Raw genomic sequence first — 18979 nt, 5'->3', positions numbered from 1 at the left:
TATATGGGTATTATAAGCAGAGAGATGAAAACAAAGAGAATCAAAGAAAATGCTAAAAATAAAAAAAGACACTGGTAACCCTTAAATGTTTGTTGCTATGTGAAAGAAGCCAGTCTGAAAAGGTTGCATGTTGTATGATTCCACTTATATTACAGTCTTTAAAAGGCAAAATTATAGAGGTAGTAAAATCACCAGTGCTTGCTGGAGGCTTAGGGAGAGTGGAAAAGTTGGATAGATGATTTTTAGCACAGGGGCTTTTGAGGGCAGTGAAGTATTCTGTATCACATAGTAATGGTAGATATATATCATTAATGCATTTGTCCTAACCCACAGAACTTTACAAAGCATAAAGTGAACTTTAATGTATTCAAATTTTAAAATTACTTAGGAGATCAAGGGATTCTACTAAGAAATGCAGGCTATGACACAAGAACCTGTCTTATAAATGTATGGAATAAACTTCACTGAAAGGGAGAGAGTTAAAAGGTGCTGACCTCAGTAACTTCGGAAATGAATGAAATCTATAAGACTAAAGGCAAAAGAAGTGTACATAAGCATTGTACTCAGGATAATAAAATTGTTTCCCATGGGGAAATGAATTAACAATACTGATAATGTATCAGTATTGCATGTATATTTGAATTTAACAATTAGATAAATGGATAACAGATGGTAGGAGCCAGTTTTCTCACTGTTAGAGTGGGAATTTAAGGGCAAGCAAGAGGAATAGGCCAGTATGATCCAGATGGTAATGGGTTATAACTGGAGACATCTGGGGGTGCCTGGGTGGCTCAGTGGGTTAAGGCCTCTGCCTTCAACTCAGGTCATGATCCTGGCGTCCTGGGATCAAGCCCCGCATTGGGCTCTCTGGTCGGTGGGGAGCCTGCTTCCTCCTTTCTCTCTGCCTGCCTCTCTGCCTACTTGTGATCTTTGTCAAATAAATAAATAAAATCTTAAAAAAAAAAAAAAAAAGAACTGGAGACATCCATAAGAACTCATCCTTAGGTTGATATGAATACAGATGATTACATATAGAAATATTTAAAGATATGTGGGACATCTGGGTGGCTCAGTCAATTAAGCATCTGCCTTCAGCTCTGGTCATGACCCCAGGGTCCTGGAAATTGAGCCCTGCGTTGGGCTCCCTGCTCTGAGGGAGTCTGCTTCTCCCTCTACCCCTCTCCCTTACTTGTGCTTGCTGTCTCTCAAATAAATAAACAAAATCTTTTATTTATAACTAAATAAAACCTTGTGCTTTGCTCTTTCTCAAATAAATAAATAAAATCTTTTAAAATAATAATATTTGAGAAATATTTACAGATATATGCCTATACTGGGTGAAAATATACCTATATATGTTCTTGCTCTGTCAGCTGAGAGAACCTTAAAAAAAAAAAAAAATGACACTTCAGTAGCATGAGCATGCCTACCACCCAGATCTTGTTCCTAATCTTATCTTCAGTAAAAGGACGCAGGGCTTCTCAGAGAAATGGCTGATTCTAGAATTTATGTAAAAAACATACAAGGTGACAGGTGGCTCAGTCAGTTAAACATTTGCCTTCGGCTCAGGTCATGATCCCAGGGTCCTGGGATTAAGTTCTGAATGGGGCTTCCTGCTCAGTGGAGGGTCTGCTTCTCTCTCTTCCTCTGCCCCACCCCTGCTTGTGCACTCCCACTCTCTCACATTCTCTCTCTCTCTCAAATAAATAAATTAAATCTTTAAAAAAAAGGAAAATACACAAGGTGAGCTAGAGCATTTTATGGGTCAGAAAATTAGGAAGTGCTCAGGAAAAAAAACAAAATAAAACAAAAATCTTACACTGACTGGGGCATATGTTAAAGGAACACAAGAACTAACTGAAAGAGCTTCCCAGGGCCAAAGATGGAATAATTTTAGCAAAAAAATAAATAAAGCAGTACTGAATAATAATCCAAAGTACAAAATAAATACCTTTTGAGTCCATACTGATATAAATTATTGAATAAGTAAATGGAGGAGATAAGACAAACCTCTTGTGCAAGAAATTTTCAAATAATTTATGTAGATACTCCACCCTCAAGGAAAGGGAGCATAACTTTCCACTCCTTAAGTGTGTAGCCTGTCCATAGTGACTTCCTTCTGAACAGCTCAGTATGGAAAGTGGGAAGCAAAGAGTAACTTCACAGTGAAGAAATCTGACAAACACAAGGGCAACATCAACATCAACATCATGTTAATAGAATGTACTCTTGATGTGATGTGATGTGATGAAAATGGCATTCTACCTCTTTGGCTTACCCCTTAAATCCCCATAAACCCAGTCTACTTGTGAGAAAAACATCAGACATGTCTAATAGAGGCCATCCTATAAAATATCTAATCAGTACTCCTTAAAACTGCAAAAGTCATTTTGTAAGTTAAATAGTGACCACCCAAAGAAGCCAGGTACTCATCTCTAGAGCTTGTAAATGTAACCTTATTTGCAAAAGGACTCTTTGCAGATGTGATTAAATTAATGATTTTGAAATGAAGAGATTACCTTGGACTAGCTGAGTTGACCCTAAATGCCATCACAAATGTCCTTAAAGATAGAAGTGAGGGTAAATCTAAAAGAGACACACACAGAGAAGGCCATGGGAAGATGGAGGCAGAGACTGGAGTGATGCAGCCACAAGCCCAGGAATGCCAGGGCAGCCACCAGACACAGGGAGAGGCAAACTACAGGTTCTCCCTAGAGCCCCAGAGAGAGGGTGGCCCTGCTAGATTTTGGACCTCTAACCTCCAGAACTGTGAAAGAACACATTTCCATTGCTGTAAGCCATCAAGTTTTGTGGTAATTTGTTACAGCAGGCACAAGAAATTAATACAGTCATAAACTGTCATAGCCAAGAGAAGTCTAAGGAGACATGACAACAAGTTGTAATATGATATCCTAGATGTTATCCTAGAATAGAAAAAGTATATTAGATTTTTAAAAATAAGGAAATCTGAATAAACTTTGGGCTTTATTAAATAATACTATATCAATATTTGTTCATTAATTGTAGCAAATATATTATAGTAATGTAAGATGTTAATAATAGGAGAAAATAAGTCTAAAGTATATAAAAACTCTCTGTATTATCTTTTAAATTTTTTCTGTAAATATAAACCATCCCAAAAAAATAAAGTCTATTTAAAATGAAAATACTGATAATAAATAAAACCTCAGAAACAAAATTTAGATGATTGCAATACATTTTGATTATAAGGAATGAAAGACAGAGATGGTTTGGGACTACAATACACTTAACTATTAATTTTTTTACATAGAAAAATGTTTCAATATGTTCATTAAAAATTTTAAGATAAAGAACAAACATAGAGGTGAAGTGAGGGCATAGGCAAAATGGGTGAAGGGGATTAAGAGATACAAACTTCCAAGTTATAAAATAAATCACAAGGATGTGGAAGTACAGCATAGGGAATATAATCAATGATACTGTAATAACTTCATATGGTGAAAGATGATAACTAGACTTATTGTTACCATTTTGAAAAGTATATAAATGTCAAGTCACTGAAACTAAAATAATACTGTATGTTAACTATACTTCAATTTTTTTACTTTTATTTATTTATTTGACAGAGAGAGAGAGAGCATAAGCAGGCAGAGCACAAGAGGGTAAGGGATAAACAGGCTCAACACTGAACAAGGAGCCCAATACAGGGTTTGATCCCAGGACCCTGGGATCATGACCAGAGCTGAAATTAGTCATTCAACCAACTGAGCCACCCAGATGCTCCTATACTTCAATTTTTTAAAAAAGAGCAAAAACAGAAATTTTTCTTCAAGCCACTAAAAGGAAGAAGGAACCAAGAAAGTAATGTAATCTAGGGGGTAAATCATAAGAAAAAAATATATATATATAGATATAATAAAGTATGATAAAATGAAAACATAAAGTGGTGAGAATAAGACCAAAGATACCAATAAAAGTAAATTAAAGTTAAAGATTTAATTTCTAGCTATATGCTACTTACAATTAATGAAGAAAGGTTAAAAATAAAGCACAGATAAATATATGCCAGGCAAATCACAATACAAGAAAGCATGTGTGGCATTATTAGCATTGGAAAAAAGAGAATTCAAGTCAAAACACATGAAATGGAACAAGGAGGGATTTATAGTGATATAAGCTGTAATTCTCCCAAGAAGATAACTATATTCATTAACCATCATGACTAAACAGCATACCATCAAAATATAAAGCAAAAGCTATTAGAAAAAAATGTGCATTATATTCACAAAGTCTCAATTTAATAGAAAACCTTAACTCATCTCTCTCAGTAAAGGACAGGATAAGTAGGCAAAAAATAAAGAAGTTTTCAGAGAATTTGAGTAACATTATCACTGGAATGGTTTTATTAATATAGAGAGAATGAATACCACACATACAGAGACTATCTATCCTTTCAAACAACTCTGGAAGTACTACCAAAAACAGTCATGTGTAGTGTCACAGAACAACTCTCAATGAATTCCTCAAAGTTTAAATTTACAGGCCATATTACTCAGTCACAATTCAATACTATAAGTTTACAACAAAGCATCTTAAAAGCCACCAAAATTAATCTACTTACAAATAAACAATTACGAAAATATTGTATATTAAAACCTCTGGGTTGCAACCAGGTTTTTTAGAAGAAAATGCATAAACTTAAATACATTTATTAGAAAACAACTGAAAAGTTCATGTAACTTCAAGTTACATTAAAAGACAACATGGTGCTGGTACAGGAATTAAAAATAGGTCAGTGGAATGGAGAATGCCCAGAAACAAAACCAGGCATATATGTGAATATAATATAATAAAAGTGGTATTTCAAATCTGAGGAAATGACAGGTCACTCATTAAATAATACTAGCAAAATTATATGGGAAAACTTCCTAAAGAATACTTAATGATTTTCCTGATTTGTACAAAGGAAAAGCTGTCCTTTGGCTTAGATCCTAAATCTTCAATGGGAGAAATCTTTCCTGAAGAGAGATTAAATATGATTTTCAGATCCCCATTCAGAAAGAATCCCCTGGCCCATCAGCCTCAGGGAAACCCCACCAGCTCTGAAGAGTAACATTTTTTAGGCTACCATTTATCAGACAATTAGGAAGTGTCAGATACTGTGCTAAGATGCTTCCATTAGCTCCGGTCCTCATAATAACACTGCAAAATAAGCACAAGTAATTCCATTTTAAGATGAGGCAAGCAGAAGCTCAGATATATTAAATAACTTAGTGAAGATCATAAAAGCAGGGGTGCCTGGATGGCTCAGTCAATGGAGCATCCGACTTCTGCTCAGGTCATGATAGCAGGATCCTGGAATCAGGCCCCACGTACGGCTCCCTACTCTGTGGGGAGTCTGCTTGTCCCTTTGCCTCCCCTTCTACCTGTCCCTCCTCCTGCTCATGCTTTCTTTCTCTCTCAGATGAATAAAATCTTTTAAAAAGAAATGTAAATGTAAAAAAAAAAAAAAACCCACAGAAGCAATAAATAGCCAAATTGGGACTCAAACCTAGCACTGCCAGACTTCAAAGCCCATGCTTTGTACTGCACTTAATCGATCCTTATCTGTTCACAGATTTGCATTTTGAGTTTATTATGGGTTGAACTGAGTCTCCCAGAGGATGCTGGAGTCCACAGCCCCTTTTGTGAGCATGATCTTATTAGGAAACAGAGTCTTTGCAGATGAGCAAATTAAGATGAGGCTACTAGAGGGGACCCTAATCCAAAATGACTATGTCCTTATAAAAGGGGGAAATTTGGGCAGAGAGAGAGAAAAGAGAATGTGAAGCAAGATGCAGAGAATGTCATGCATCACAAGCCAAGGAATGCCAGAGAGAGGCTACAAAGAGCTAGGAGAGAAATTGAAAAGATTTACCCTCATAGCCCTTAGAAGAAACCAACCCTGCCAACATGCTCACCTTGAACTTCTGGCCTCCAAAATTGTGAAACAATTTTGTATAAGCTACCTGGTGTATGGAACCAGGTGTGTGGAACGGCAGCCCTGGAAAACTAATCCAGGGCTCATTCTCCTCCTACAGCTCTCCCACTCACCTCAACCTTATGTTTAAGAACTCAGTTCTCCACAAACTGAAGGTTGACGGAGGGAGGTCGGTGAGGGATGGGCTAAATGGATGATGTATTAAGGAGGGCAATTGTTGGGTTGAACACTGGCTACTATATGTAAATTCTTCTCCTGAAAACAAAATTCTCCATGAAAATTTTCCCAATCTCGTGAATGGAACCAGCGTTCATGTACTAGAGGCAGAACAGTCTCCCCTCAAGATTATAGAATTGAGAAAGACCTCAAGACACCTGATAGTAAGAATGAGGAATCATAATTGTAGACAGAATCTCTTGAAAGCAGCTAGGACAAAGAAGCTCCTTACGTACAGAGGAAAGCCCATCAGAATAACGTCAGACCTGTCCACAGAAACCTGACGAGCCAGAAAGGGCTGGCAAGACGTATTCAGGGCACTAAATGAGAAGAACATGTAGTCAAGAATACTTGATCCAGCAAGACTGACATTCAAAATGGATGGAGAGTTAAAGACTTTCCAAGACTGGCAAGGCTTAAAAGAGTATGCAACCACCAAGCTAACACTGCAGGAAATATTAAGAGGGGTTATATAAAAGAGGAAAAATCCTAAGAAAACAAAATTACAGTATATGTTAACTAACTAGAATTTAAGTTAAAAAAAATTGAAGGAAAAAAAGAACTCCCATTCTCCATTCTTTTCTTCCCCCTGTTCCCTGTTCCCCCTCCCTTTTTTTTTAAGATTTTATTTATTTATTTGACAGAGAGAGAGAGAGAGATCACAAGAAGGCAGAGAGGTAGGCAGAGAGAGAGGGGGAAGCGGAGCTCCCTTCTGAGCAGAGAGCCCGATGCAGGGCTTGATCCCAGGACCCTGAGATCATGACCCAAGCTGAAGGCAGAGGCTTAACCCACTGAGTCACCCAGGCATCCCTCCTATTCTCTATTCTTAATATGCCTGATAGTCTCTCAATATCTCATAGACTCCCTACATTTCTTACACTATAATTTTGTATCCTCCAATGACTTGTTTCCTGGGGTGCCTGGGTGGCTCAGTGGGTTGCTCAGTGGGTTAAAGCCTCTGCCTTCGGCTCAGGTCATGATCCCAGGGTCCTGGGATCAAGCCCCACATCGGGCTCTCTGCTCAGCAGGGAGCCTGCTTCCGCCTCTCTCTCTGCCTGCCTCTCTGCCTGCTTGTGATGTATGTCTGTCAAATAGATAAATAAAATCTTAAAAAAAAAAAAAGACTTGTTTCCTATTTGAGTTTGTGTTTTTCCAAACATAGTATAATTCCAAGTCGTAACCTTATAATGCAATTCCTTTCTCTCCCAAAAATACCACTTGCTTTATTTACAATACTTGAAACATGACACTGTACATGGTAAGTGTGCAGCTATATTTCTCTGACATTCATATACTTTTGATATATATAACTGCTATAACCCATTAATAAAGCAATTAGCTATATGTATCAAGACTTCTAGAGGCTTTTACTATTCAACTTATTCCCATTTTGAGGACTGTATGTCAGGTAGATAAATTAAAAAAAGGAAAAAGTCATATGCACTGCAATATAATCTAAAAGTAAGTATTTGGAAATGAATCTAAAATATTCAAGTAGAAGAATAATAAAGTAAATCAAGGGGTCTGAATCTGTGAAATATCATGGATTTATGAAAAAGGATATTTAGGAAGAATATATGAAACATTGGAAAATATTTTCTACAAAACATGAAAAGTAGTAAATACAATTGGAAATGTGAGTATAACTGTGAGACATTTATATAAATGCTCAGGAACTAGAAGAAAATATGCTAAATAAAAATACGTATGATTTGTATCATATTTTTGTTTTTATGATTTAAAAAAAAAGAGGAAAAAATCTGCTTAATTAATTTGTGTCCTTCAGAAGAATTGGATCATGGTCTCTGTACCACAGAGCAATCACAGCACACTTTACATTTTTGTAATTGATATCCTGTAGCAGTAAATCCTTGAGGATGAACCCTGACTACAGGCAGTTCAAAAGTACTAAAATTGGGATATTCAGCCTCTTTTCTCATTGATGACTCAGAGCATGCTGTTTATTTCTGACCTAAAACAATATAAAAAACATGAATCTAAATAAAAAAACTAGTCAAACTATGCAAATAGATGCCACAGCAGCAAATCAAAGGGCAGCCTCAATATAAGCAGTGTACAAGTGCCTGTCTCCACACAACCCCCCCAGTCCCACCTGAACACCCTCATACAGGAGTCCCCTCTGAGGGTGTGTGTGCAGGACACCAATGGTGGCCATCATCTATGCCATGTGAACTCTCTTGCAGACCTCCAAAGGGTACCTTTGGATTCAAAAGATTGGGTTCATTGTGCTGCTTTTGCCTCTCTTAGCAGCTCTGTCCTCGTAATAATTCATGCATCTAAATTACTCTTGTCATTGCCACAGAGGCAGTTCAGGCTCTTGTTATTTCAGGATTGGAACATTCTAACAGTCTCCAACGCCTCATACACTTGTTCACCTGCTCAGACTCCATGCTATCACCACTATGTGTGTGATATACACAAATATACAATATTTGTGTATATATATATATTATGTATATATATATATATTTGTGTGTGTATATATATATACCTCTGTGTGTGTGTGTGTGTGGATGTGTGTGTACATTTACATAATGTACATACACATGTATATATGTATATACACATATATGTATATACATACATACATATACACACATATATTTAATTAGTGAGACTCCCTTGATGAATGACCACTGGTTGCTGTGCTAGCTACTGGAAATGCACTTTTGAACAGACTTTGATGGCTGGATGTTTGTATGCCTCCAAAAATCATATGTTAAGCCCTAATTCCCAATGTGATATCTCTGAGGAGATGGGGCCTTTGGGAGATAGTTAGTTTTAGATGAGGTAATGAGAGTGGTGCCCTCATGAAGAGATGGGTGTCCTTACAAGAAGAAGAGGCATAAGACCTCTCTTTATGCATGCACACCAAGAAAAGGCTATCTGAAGATATAGCAAGAAAGTGGACATTTACAACCCAAGAAACAAGTCTTCAGCAGATGCCAAATCCATGCACACCTTGACCTTGAACTCCTCACTTTTTGGAAATGTGAGAAATAAATGTCTGTTGAAGCTGCTCAATCTATGGTATACTCATTTTAGCAGCCCAAGCTAACCAAAACAGATTGTACCTTCATTGAGCTCATGATCTGTAGAAAAGTGTTAATAACTAAGCAAAGTAAATAAAAGAACAGTTTAAAATCTGATAAAAGCTACAAGACCAAGCCTATTGTACTTTAGGAGAGAAACTGGCAGGAGGGCAAAAGAGACTTGCCTAAAGAAATGGGGACCCAGTGGAAATTCAAAGAAAGAATAGGAGTTAGAGGAGTAAGAGCTGAATATAAAGGGCCTTATAGGCCATGTTAAGGATTTAGTATCACATAAAAATAAGAATTTATTTAGGCATTTTAAGTTTAAAAGAACATGATATTATTTGTGTATAGAAAAAAAATTCTCTTTGGTTGCTGAGAAATTATTCTGGGAAAAAAACCAAAGAGGTTTTGCAAAAAGACCAGTTCAAAAGTGACTGTAGTAGTCCTGGGTGGGTTGTTTGCAGCAAGATGAAGTGAGTTTATACGAGGAATATTAAGAACATGAGATCAATAGAAATTGGTGAAGTACACAAATTGGTAAATATAGAAATCGATTTAACTTGGTGACATGTTGGGTATGGTGGATAAGAATACTGACTCTCGAATTTCTAATTTATATAAGTACATCAATAGTTGCATCATTCAGTGAAATAGAGAAAACTATAGAGGGCCAGATTTGGATTGGAAATTATGATATCAATGAGGAATGTAGTGACTTTGAAGTATCTCTGAATCAACAAGTGAAGATGTTAAGATACCTGAATACATGACTCTGTAGCCTAGAGGAGAGATTTAGGCTGGAGACAGAAACTCATGAGTCACTGAAGCTACTTCTCTTCCCTCAGTCATTCAATTCAGACATTGCTGAATGTCTACAGTGGGTCAGGTACTGTATTACAGAGAGTGGACAGCTCCTTCTTTCAAAAACAATGCCTCCCTATATCCTACAGAGTTAAGTCCAAATATTTTATATTGGTAATATTCAGGTTACTTCACAGACTGTCCCCAGCTTACACTGCCTCTTTTATGGGTAAATTCTCAAGTTCCCAAATTTTCCAAGTCTGTCACACCAGTCTACCTGATCACCTCCCAGCTAGAATGATGAGTTCCTGCCTCTACACCACTTTGCCCATAAAATACTCTTTCTTTCCAACACAGGATGCCTTCCTTTCTTCCTTGTACCTATGGGAAATCCCTGAGGAGATGGGTCAGTCTCAGTTCTTCTTTTTTCAACAGATCCTTCCAAGAGTTGAGTGTGAAGATGACTTTATTTCCACGACCATAAAATTCACAAGTATATTTTCAATGGGAAGTCCTCCCAATAGTTTAATTTGAACATACTTGGTAAATACAACATTCCTTAGCAGCTAGATATACAGAAGGGTAATAGACACTGTTTCAAATGTTAAGCTGAACGTAAAATGGGAATTAGAGCTTCCTCCGAAGATAAATTTATCCTTTTGTCTTTCTTATCCTCTATCTAGAGAGTCTACATTTTTATTAAAGTTCTCAGAACTAAAAATTTTTCTTTCATCTCCCCAGCTCTTTCCTCCTTTTTTGGTGGGAGTGAGGGGTGGTCTAGGAAATTATAGCATTGAAAGAGTTTGCTTTCATTTTTCAAAAAGTGGTGCCACCAGTTGTAACACAATGTCTCATAATTCCTATTTGAGTTTCCAGATTTTATAATAATAAAATCTGTGTATTACTTTATTAATGTACTTTGTATGATTTTGAATATGTATAGTCAAATGGGAAATAATAAGCAATATATACTCAATCTTGTTACAAATTATGTAACATAGATTACAAACCCCAAGTTGGTTGACAAAAGCCATAAGGTATAAAGCCTGAGAAGTCTATAAAGCCTGTATGGCCAAGGGCATCTCCATAGTAAATAAAGTAAATAAAATACAACAGTTAAATGCAAACTGCACACTCACAATTATAGAGGGAAACTATACAACAGGAATGACAAGCTACTATCATGGGCTTGCACCTGGAAAAAGTCTTCACACAGCAGTACTTTTCAAGTACTTCACACACCAGCATTTTGCCAACTTAACACAAAGGGGAATAACTTTACTCCTAAAATTTATGTACCAATTAAACAAAACATGATTCATTTAATAATATAGTTATAACAAAGATGGCAGAGTAGCAGGGGGACCTAGAGCTTGCCTCATCCCTCAAACCACAGCTAGATCAACATAAAATCATTTTTTTTTTTAAATTTATTTATTTATTTTACAGAGAGAGATCACAATTAGGCAGAGAGGCAGGCAGAGAGAGAGAGAGAGGGAAGCAGGCTCCCTGCTGAGCAGAGAGCCCAATGTGGGACTCAATCCCAGGACCCTGGGATCATGACCTGAGCCGAAGGCAGAGGCTTAACCCACTGAGCCACCCAGTCACCCTCAACATAAAATCATTTTGAACAACCAGAAAATGGATCTGAGAAATAAGAAAACAATCTGCACAACTGGAGGGAAAAAACACGGCAGATGCAAGATTAAGAGACTTGAATTGGGGGAGAGAAAAACAGAGGTGTCAGGAAGGGGAGGGAAGTCAGGGAGAGAAGTGGAGTGAAGTCAGGAAGAGAGAGAGCAGGAGAGAGAGCAGAGTGAAGAATTTATACAATATGTTGGGATGAGAGGATCCCCTGGGTCCCATTGGGAGAAATGGCTCTCCTTCCTGGAGTATATTTGGAAGACAGTATTTTGTCTCTCCAAGGACAAAAGGTTGCTGGGAGCCACTGAGTGCTGTTCAGCAGCACAGGACAGAGGCGTACACAGAGGGTGGATAACCTGGTCACAGCTTCTCACTATGCTGTCACAACAGACTTCAGCCACCCTGCATGTGTGCAGTGAGACTGCTTTTCTGGGACAAAATGGTGTCAGGTGCACCCCAGAGGCTCTATTCAGAGGGAAGGAAGCATGTCCATGCTTGTTGGGCCCTTTAAAATATGGAATTTTGAATTCTAGCCACTGGCCAGAGATAAAACACAAGAGAACTGTGGGACCAGGCCAGCCAATGGCCAGGTACAGACAGGATGAGCGCAGCAATCTTACAAAAGCCTAGGACACAGACAAAGAGATTATTTGCTTTTCTGTGAGGTCCTCCTGTGTACTGGTGGCCATGAGTTCCCTTCCCCAAGGACAAGAGGGTGAGGTGATGCCATCTTCCCTACTCCACCAACCAGCACAGTGGTACCTCAGAAAGAAACAGTGTTTCTAGTAGAGGCTGGAGTTACTTACACCATATCCCACACCTATACCCAGCAGGGGCATCTCTGTAAGGGCAGGTCTGACTATAAGCCAGAGTAGTAGGCCTGGGCCTCTTGCTCAGAAGACCAACACAGGCCCTCCTACATGTACCGGGCCTGCTGATCACAGAGTGCTCCAAAGCATCACCTTCAGTTCTGGTGGAAATAAAGCCAAGTGGGCTGGCTGGCTGGCTGGCATGCTTGCTTGCTTTTATTTATTTTTTTTTTTCCTTCTCATTTTTTTTACCTTTGGTATAAGGCTTATAGTTTTTTGTTTGTTGGTTGTTTTATTTCAATTTCTCATTTTTGGGGTCAGTCTTCTTTTTTTTTTCTTTTCCTTTCCTTTTTTTTCTTCTTCTTTCTTTCTTATACTTTGGAATTAGGCTTATAGTTTTTGGTTTGATTGTTTTCTTTTTTGTTTCTTTTCCTTTTCTCTTTTCTCGGTCAGATTTTGTTTTGTTTTGTCTTGTTTTTAAATCCAGGTTTTCTCAACAAACAAATCAAAGCAAACCTAGTTAAAGGTCCAAACCCACTTTCCACCCCTACCATGCAAACAAGGAGGAACTCTGTAGAGGACTGACCTGTGGGAAAGAGCAGCCAAAACACAACAGTGCACACAGCATACGCTAGAAACACTTCCTGAAGCATCAGGCCCTAGACAGTGTACAACCCTTCTTAATAAAGTATTACTCTCAGGAGCAGGAAGCATAATAAGCTTTCATAGTACACAAAAGACAGAAACCAGAAACTAGACATATTGACAAGACAGGGGAATTCTCCCCAAAAGAAAGACCAAGAAGAAATCACAGCCACAGATTTAGATTTAGCAATATATCTGAATAAGAATTTAGAATGACATATTTACCCCAAAGATACAAATGTAGCGATCCAAAGGGGCATGTGCACCCGAATGTTTACAGCAGCAATGTCCACAATACCAAACTATGAAAAGAACCTAGATGTCCATCAACAGATGAATGGATAAAGAAGATGTGGTATACACACACACACACACTGGACACTGGGATACTATGCAGCCATCAAAAGAAATGAAATCTTGCCATTTGAGACAACGTGGATGGAACTAGAGAGTATTATGCTTAGTAAAATAAGTCAATCAGAGAAAGACTACTATCATATGATCTCCCTGATATGAGAAAGTGGAGATGCAATGTGGGGGGGTTGGGGAGTAGGAAAAGAATAAGTGAAACAAGATGGGATCAGGAGGGAGACAAACCATAAGAGACTTAATCTCACAAAGCAAACTGAGGGTTGCTGGGGGGAGGGGGGAAGGGAGAGGGTGGTGGGGTTATGGACATTGGGGAGGGTATGTGCTATGGGAAGTGCTGTGAAGTGTGTAAACCTGGCAATTCACAGACCTGTACCCCTGGGGCTAATAATACATTATATGTTAATTTAAAAAAAGAATTTAGAATGACAGTCATAAGAATATCAGCTGGGCTTGAAAAAGACATAGAAAACACCAGAGAAAACCTGGCTATAAAGATAAAAGACCTGAAAACTAGTCTGACTGAAATAAAAAATGTTACAACTGAGATGCAAAACTAGCTAGATGTAATCACCACAAGGTGGGAAGAAGCAGAGTATCAAATAGGTGATATAGAAGATAAAATTATGGAAATAATGAAGCTGAAAAGAAGACAGAAAGGAAACTATTAGATCATGAATACAGACTTAGGGAACTCAGAGATTCCACAAAGCATAATAATATCCATATCATAGGAAAGAGAAGAAAAGAGGGGAAAGGGGGTAGAAGGTTTATTTGAACAAATTATAGCTGAAAACTTCCCTAATCTGGGGAAGCAAACAGGCATTCAAGTCCAAGAGGCACAGATAACTTCCTTCAAAATCAACAAAAACAGGTCAATACCAAAACATATCATAGTGAAACTTGCAAAATACAAAGATAAAGGGAATCCTGAAAGCAGATAGGGACAAAAGCCCTTAACCTACAAGGGTAGACACAAGGTTAGCAGCAGATCTATACACAGAACCATGACAAACCAGAAAAGAGTGGCATTATATATTCAATGTGCTAAATGGGAAAAATATGCGGCCAAGAATACTTTATCCAGCAGGGCTATCATTCAGAATAGGAGAGATAATAAGTTTCCAAGACAAGCAAAACCTAAAAGAGTTCATGAACACTAAACCAGCTCTGCAAAAAATACTAAAGGGGATCCTTTGAGCGGAAAAAAAAGAGACCAAAAGCAACAAAGACTAGACAGGAACTGAGTCAATATACAGGAAAAGCAAATTTAGAGGTAATGCAATGGCACTGAATTAATATCTATCAATAATTACTCTGAATGTCAATGGACTAAATACTCCAATCAAAAGACACAGGGTAGCAAAACGCATTAAAAAAAAAAAAAGAAAAAGACCTGCTGATATGCTGCTTACAAGAAATTCATTTCAGTCCCAAAGACACCCCCAGGTTGAAAGTTGGTGGGGGGCACCTGCATGGCTCAGTGGGTTAAGCTTCTGTCTTTGGCTCAGGTCATGATATCAGGGTCCTGGGATCGAGTTCCGCATTGGGCTTTCTGCTCAGTGGGAGCCTGCTTCCCCCCTCTCCTTGCCTGCCTCTCTGCCTACTTGTCATGTCCTTCTGTCAAATAAATAAAATCTTTAAAAAAAAAAAAAAAAAGAAAGGAAGAGAGTATGGAGAACCATCTAACATGTTAATGGACATTAAAAGAAAGCTGGAGTAGCCACACTTATATCAGACAAACTAGATTTGAAACTAAAGACTAACAAGAGATGAAGAAGGACACTATTTCATAATAAAGGGGTATATCTAACAAGATTTAATAACTGTAAATATTTATGCCCCCAACTTGGAAGCAGCCAAATATATAAATCAATTAATAACAACTTAAAGAAATGCATGGGTAATAATACAATAGTAGGGCTTTAACACCCCACTCATAGCAACGGACAGATCATCTAAGCAGAAAATCAATAAGGAAACAACAGCACTAAATAACACACTGGACCAGAGGGATTTAACAGATATATTCAGAACATTTCATCCTAAAGCAGCAAAGTATACATTCTTGTTGATTGCACATGGAACATTCTCCAGAATAGATCACATCCTGGGTCACAAATCAGGTCTCAATCAGTACCAAAAGACTAGGGTAATTCCCTGCATATTTTCAGACCACAATGTTATGAAACCTGAAGTCAATCACAAGAAAAAAATTGGAAAGAGCACAAATACATAAAGGTTAAAGAACATCCTACAAAGAATGAATGGGTCAACCAGTAAATGAAAATGAAAAAATAAATTAAAAAAAATACATCGAAACAAGTAAAAATGAAAACACAACAGTTCAAAACCTTTGGGACACAGCAAAGGCAGTTATAAGAGGGAAGTATATAGCAACACAGGCCTACCTGCAGCAGCAGAAGTCTCAAATACACAACCTAATCTTACATTTAAAGCAGTTGGAAAAAGAACAGCAAATAAAAGCAGAAGAAGGGAAATAATTAATATTAGAGCAAAAATAAATGATACAGAAATTTAAAAAAAAAACAGTAGAACAGATCAACAAAACTAGGAGTTGATTCTTTGAAAGAATTAACAAAAGTGATACACCTCTAGCCAGACTTATCAAAAACAAAAGAAAAGGGACTCAAATAAATAAAATGATGAAAGAAAGAGGAGACATCACAACCTACAATACAGAAATACAATTATAAGAGACAATCTGAGCAATTATACGCCAACAAATTGAGCTATTTGGAAGAAATGTATAAATTCCTAGAAATAAATAAACTACTGAAACTGATACCAGAAGAAATAGAAAATTTGAAAAGACACCCATAACCAGCAAATAAATTGAATCAGTAATCAAAAATCATTCAACAAAAGAGTTCAGGGCTGGATGGTTTCCCAGGGGAATCCTACCAAACATTTAAAGAAGAATTAATACCTATTCTCCTGAAGCCGTTGCCCAAAACAGAAAAAAAAGGAAAACTTCCAAACCCATTCTATGAGGCCAGCAGTACCTTGATCCCAAAACCAGACAAAGACCCCAAAGGAGAATTACGGACCAATATCCCTGATAAACATGGATGCAAAAATTCTCAACAAAATATTAGCTAATTGAATCCAATAGTATATCAAAAGGATTATTCACTATGATCAAGTGGGATTTATTCCTGAGTTGTACGGGTGGTTCAATATTTGCAAATCAATCAATATGATATACCACATATTCATAAAAGAAAGGAAAAGAATGATATGATTATGTCAACAGATACAGAAAAGCATTTCACAAAATACAGCATCCTTTCTTGATAAAAACCCTCAAGAAAGTAGGGATGGAAGGAACACACCTCAACATCATAAAGGTCATATAGAAAAGACCCACAGCCAATATCATCCTCAATAAGGAAAAACAGCTTTTCACCTAAGGTCAGGAACATGACAGAGATGTCTACTCTCACCACTGTTGTTCAATATAGAAGTATAAGTCCTAGCCTCAGGAACCAGCCAACAGAAAGAAATAAAGGGCATCCAAATTGGCAAGGAAGAAGCCAGAATTTCTCTACTGATGATGACATGATACTTTCTTTAGAAAACCCCGAAGACTCTACCAAAAAATTTCTAGAATTCATACATGAGTTCAGCAAAGTCACAGAATATAAAACATATTCTGTGTATATCTATCAATATTTTATATCATATTCATATATTTTATATGAATATAAAACTTACAGAAATCTGTTGCATTTCTATACACCAATAATGAAGCAACAAAAAGAGAAATCAAGGGATAGATCCCATTTATAATTGCACCCAAAACCATAGGTACCTAGGAATAAATCCAACCAAAGAGGTAAAGGATCTGTACACTGAAAATTATAGAACACTTATGAAAGAAGTTGAAGAAGACATAAAGAAGTGGGAAAACATTCCATGCTCATGGATTGGAAAAACAAATATTGTTAAAATGTCTATAATGCCCAAAGCAATCTATACATTCAATGCAATACCTATCAAAATAACACTAGCATTTTTCACAGAGCTAGGACAAACAATTCTAAAATCTGTATGGAACCAGAAAAGACCCTGAATAGCCAAAGTAATGCTGAAAAAGCAAAGCAAAGCAGGAGGCATTATAATTCCAGGCTTCAAGGTGCATTACAAAGCTGTGATCAAGACAGTATGGTACTGGCACAAAAACAGATACACAGAACACTAAAACAGAATAGAAAACCCAGAAATGGACTCAGAACTTTACTGTTAACAAAGCAGGAAAGAATATCCAATGGGGGAAAAAAAAAGTATTCTCAGGTATTAGGAAAACTGAATAGCACCATGAAGATGAAACTGGACCAATTCCTTATACCATACACAAAAATAAATTCAAAATGGATGAAATACCTAAATGTAAGAAAGGAAACCATTAAAATCCCAGAGGAGAAAGCAGGAAGTAACCTCTTTGATCTTGGCCACAGCAACTTCTTACTAGACACACCTCTGGAAGCAAAGGAAGCAAAAGCGAAAATGAACTATTGGGACCTCACCAAAACAAAAAGCTTCTGCACAGTGAGGAAAACATCAACAAAACTAAAAGGCAACCAATGGAAGGGGGAAGATATTTATAAATGACATATCAGATAAAGGGTCAGCATCCAAAATCTATAAAGAACCTATCAACCTCAACACTCAAAAAACAAATAATCTAGTTAAGAAATGGGCAGAGCACATGAATAGAAACTTTTCCAAAGCAGACACCCAAATGACTAACAGACACATGAAAAGATGTCAAACACCACTCTTATCAGGGAAATGCAATTGAAAACCACAAATAGATAGCACCTCACACCCGTCAGAATGGCTAAAATTAACAACTCAGGAAATAACAGGTGTTGGTGAGGATGCGGAGAAAGGGGGAACACTCTTGCATTTCTGGTAGGAATACAAAGTGGTGCAGCCACTCTGAAAACAGTATGGAGTTTCCTTAAAAAGTTAAAACTAGGGTGCCTGGGTGGCTCAGTGGGTTAAGCCGCTGCCTTCGGCTCAGGTCATGATCTCAGGGTCCTGGGATCGAGTCCCGCATCGGGCTCTCTGCTCAGCAGGGAGCCTGCTTCCCTCTCTCTCTCTGCCTGCCTCTCTGCCTACTTGTGATCTCTCTCTGTCAAATAAATAAATAAAATCTTTAAAAAAAAAAAAAAAAGTTAAAACTAGAACTATATTATGTTCCAGCAATGGCACTACTAGGCATTTATCCATATGATACAGAAATACTGATTCAAAGGGACACATGCACCCCAATGCTTATAGGAACACTATCAACAATAGCCAAATTATGGAAAGAGCCCAAATGTCCATCAACTGATGGATGAATAAAGAAGATGTGATTTATATGTATATATACAGTAGTTTTCTGGTGTGTATGCCTGTGTGTGTATGTGTGGACACATATATATATACCACACTGTTCCACTGAT

Source organism: Neovison vison, chromosome 6 (genome assembly GCF_020171115.1).
Source record: "Neovison vison isolate M4711 chromosome 6, ASM_NN_V1, whole genome shotgun sequence".
In the NCBI taxonomy this organism is placed as follows: domain Eukaryota; kingdom Metazoa; phylum Chordata; class Mammalia; order Carnivora; family Mustelidae; genus Neogale; species Neogale vison.
The sequence above is the reverse complement of the archived record's forward strand: the minus strand, read 5'-3'. Positions refer to the sequence as shown.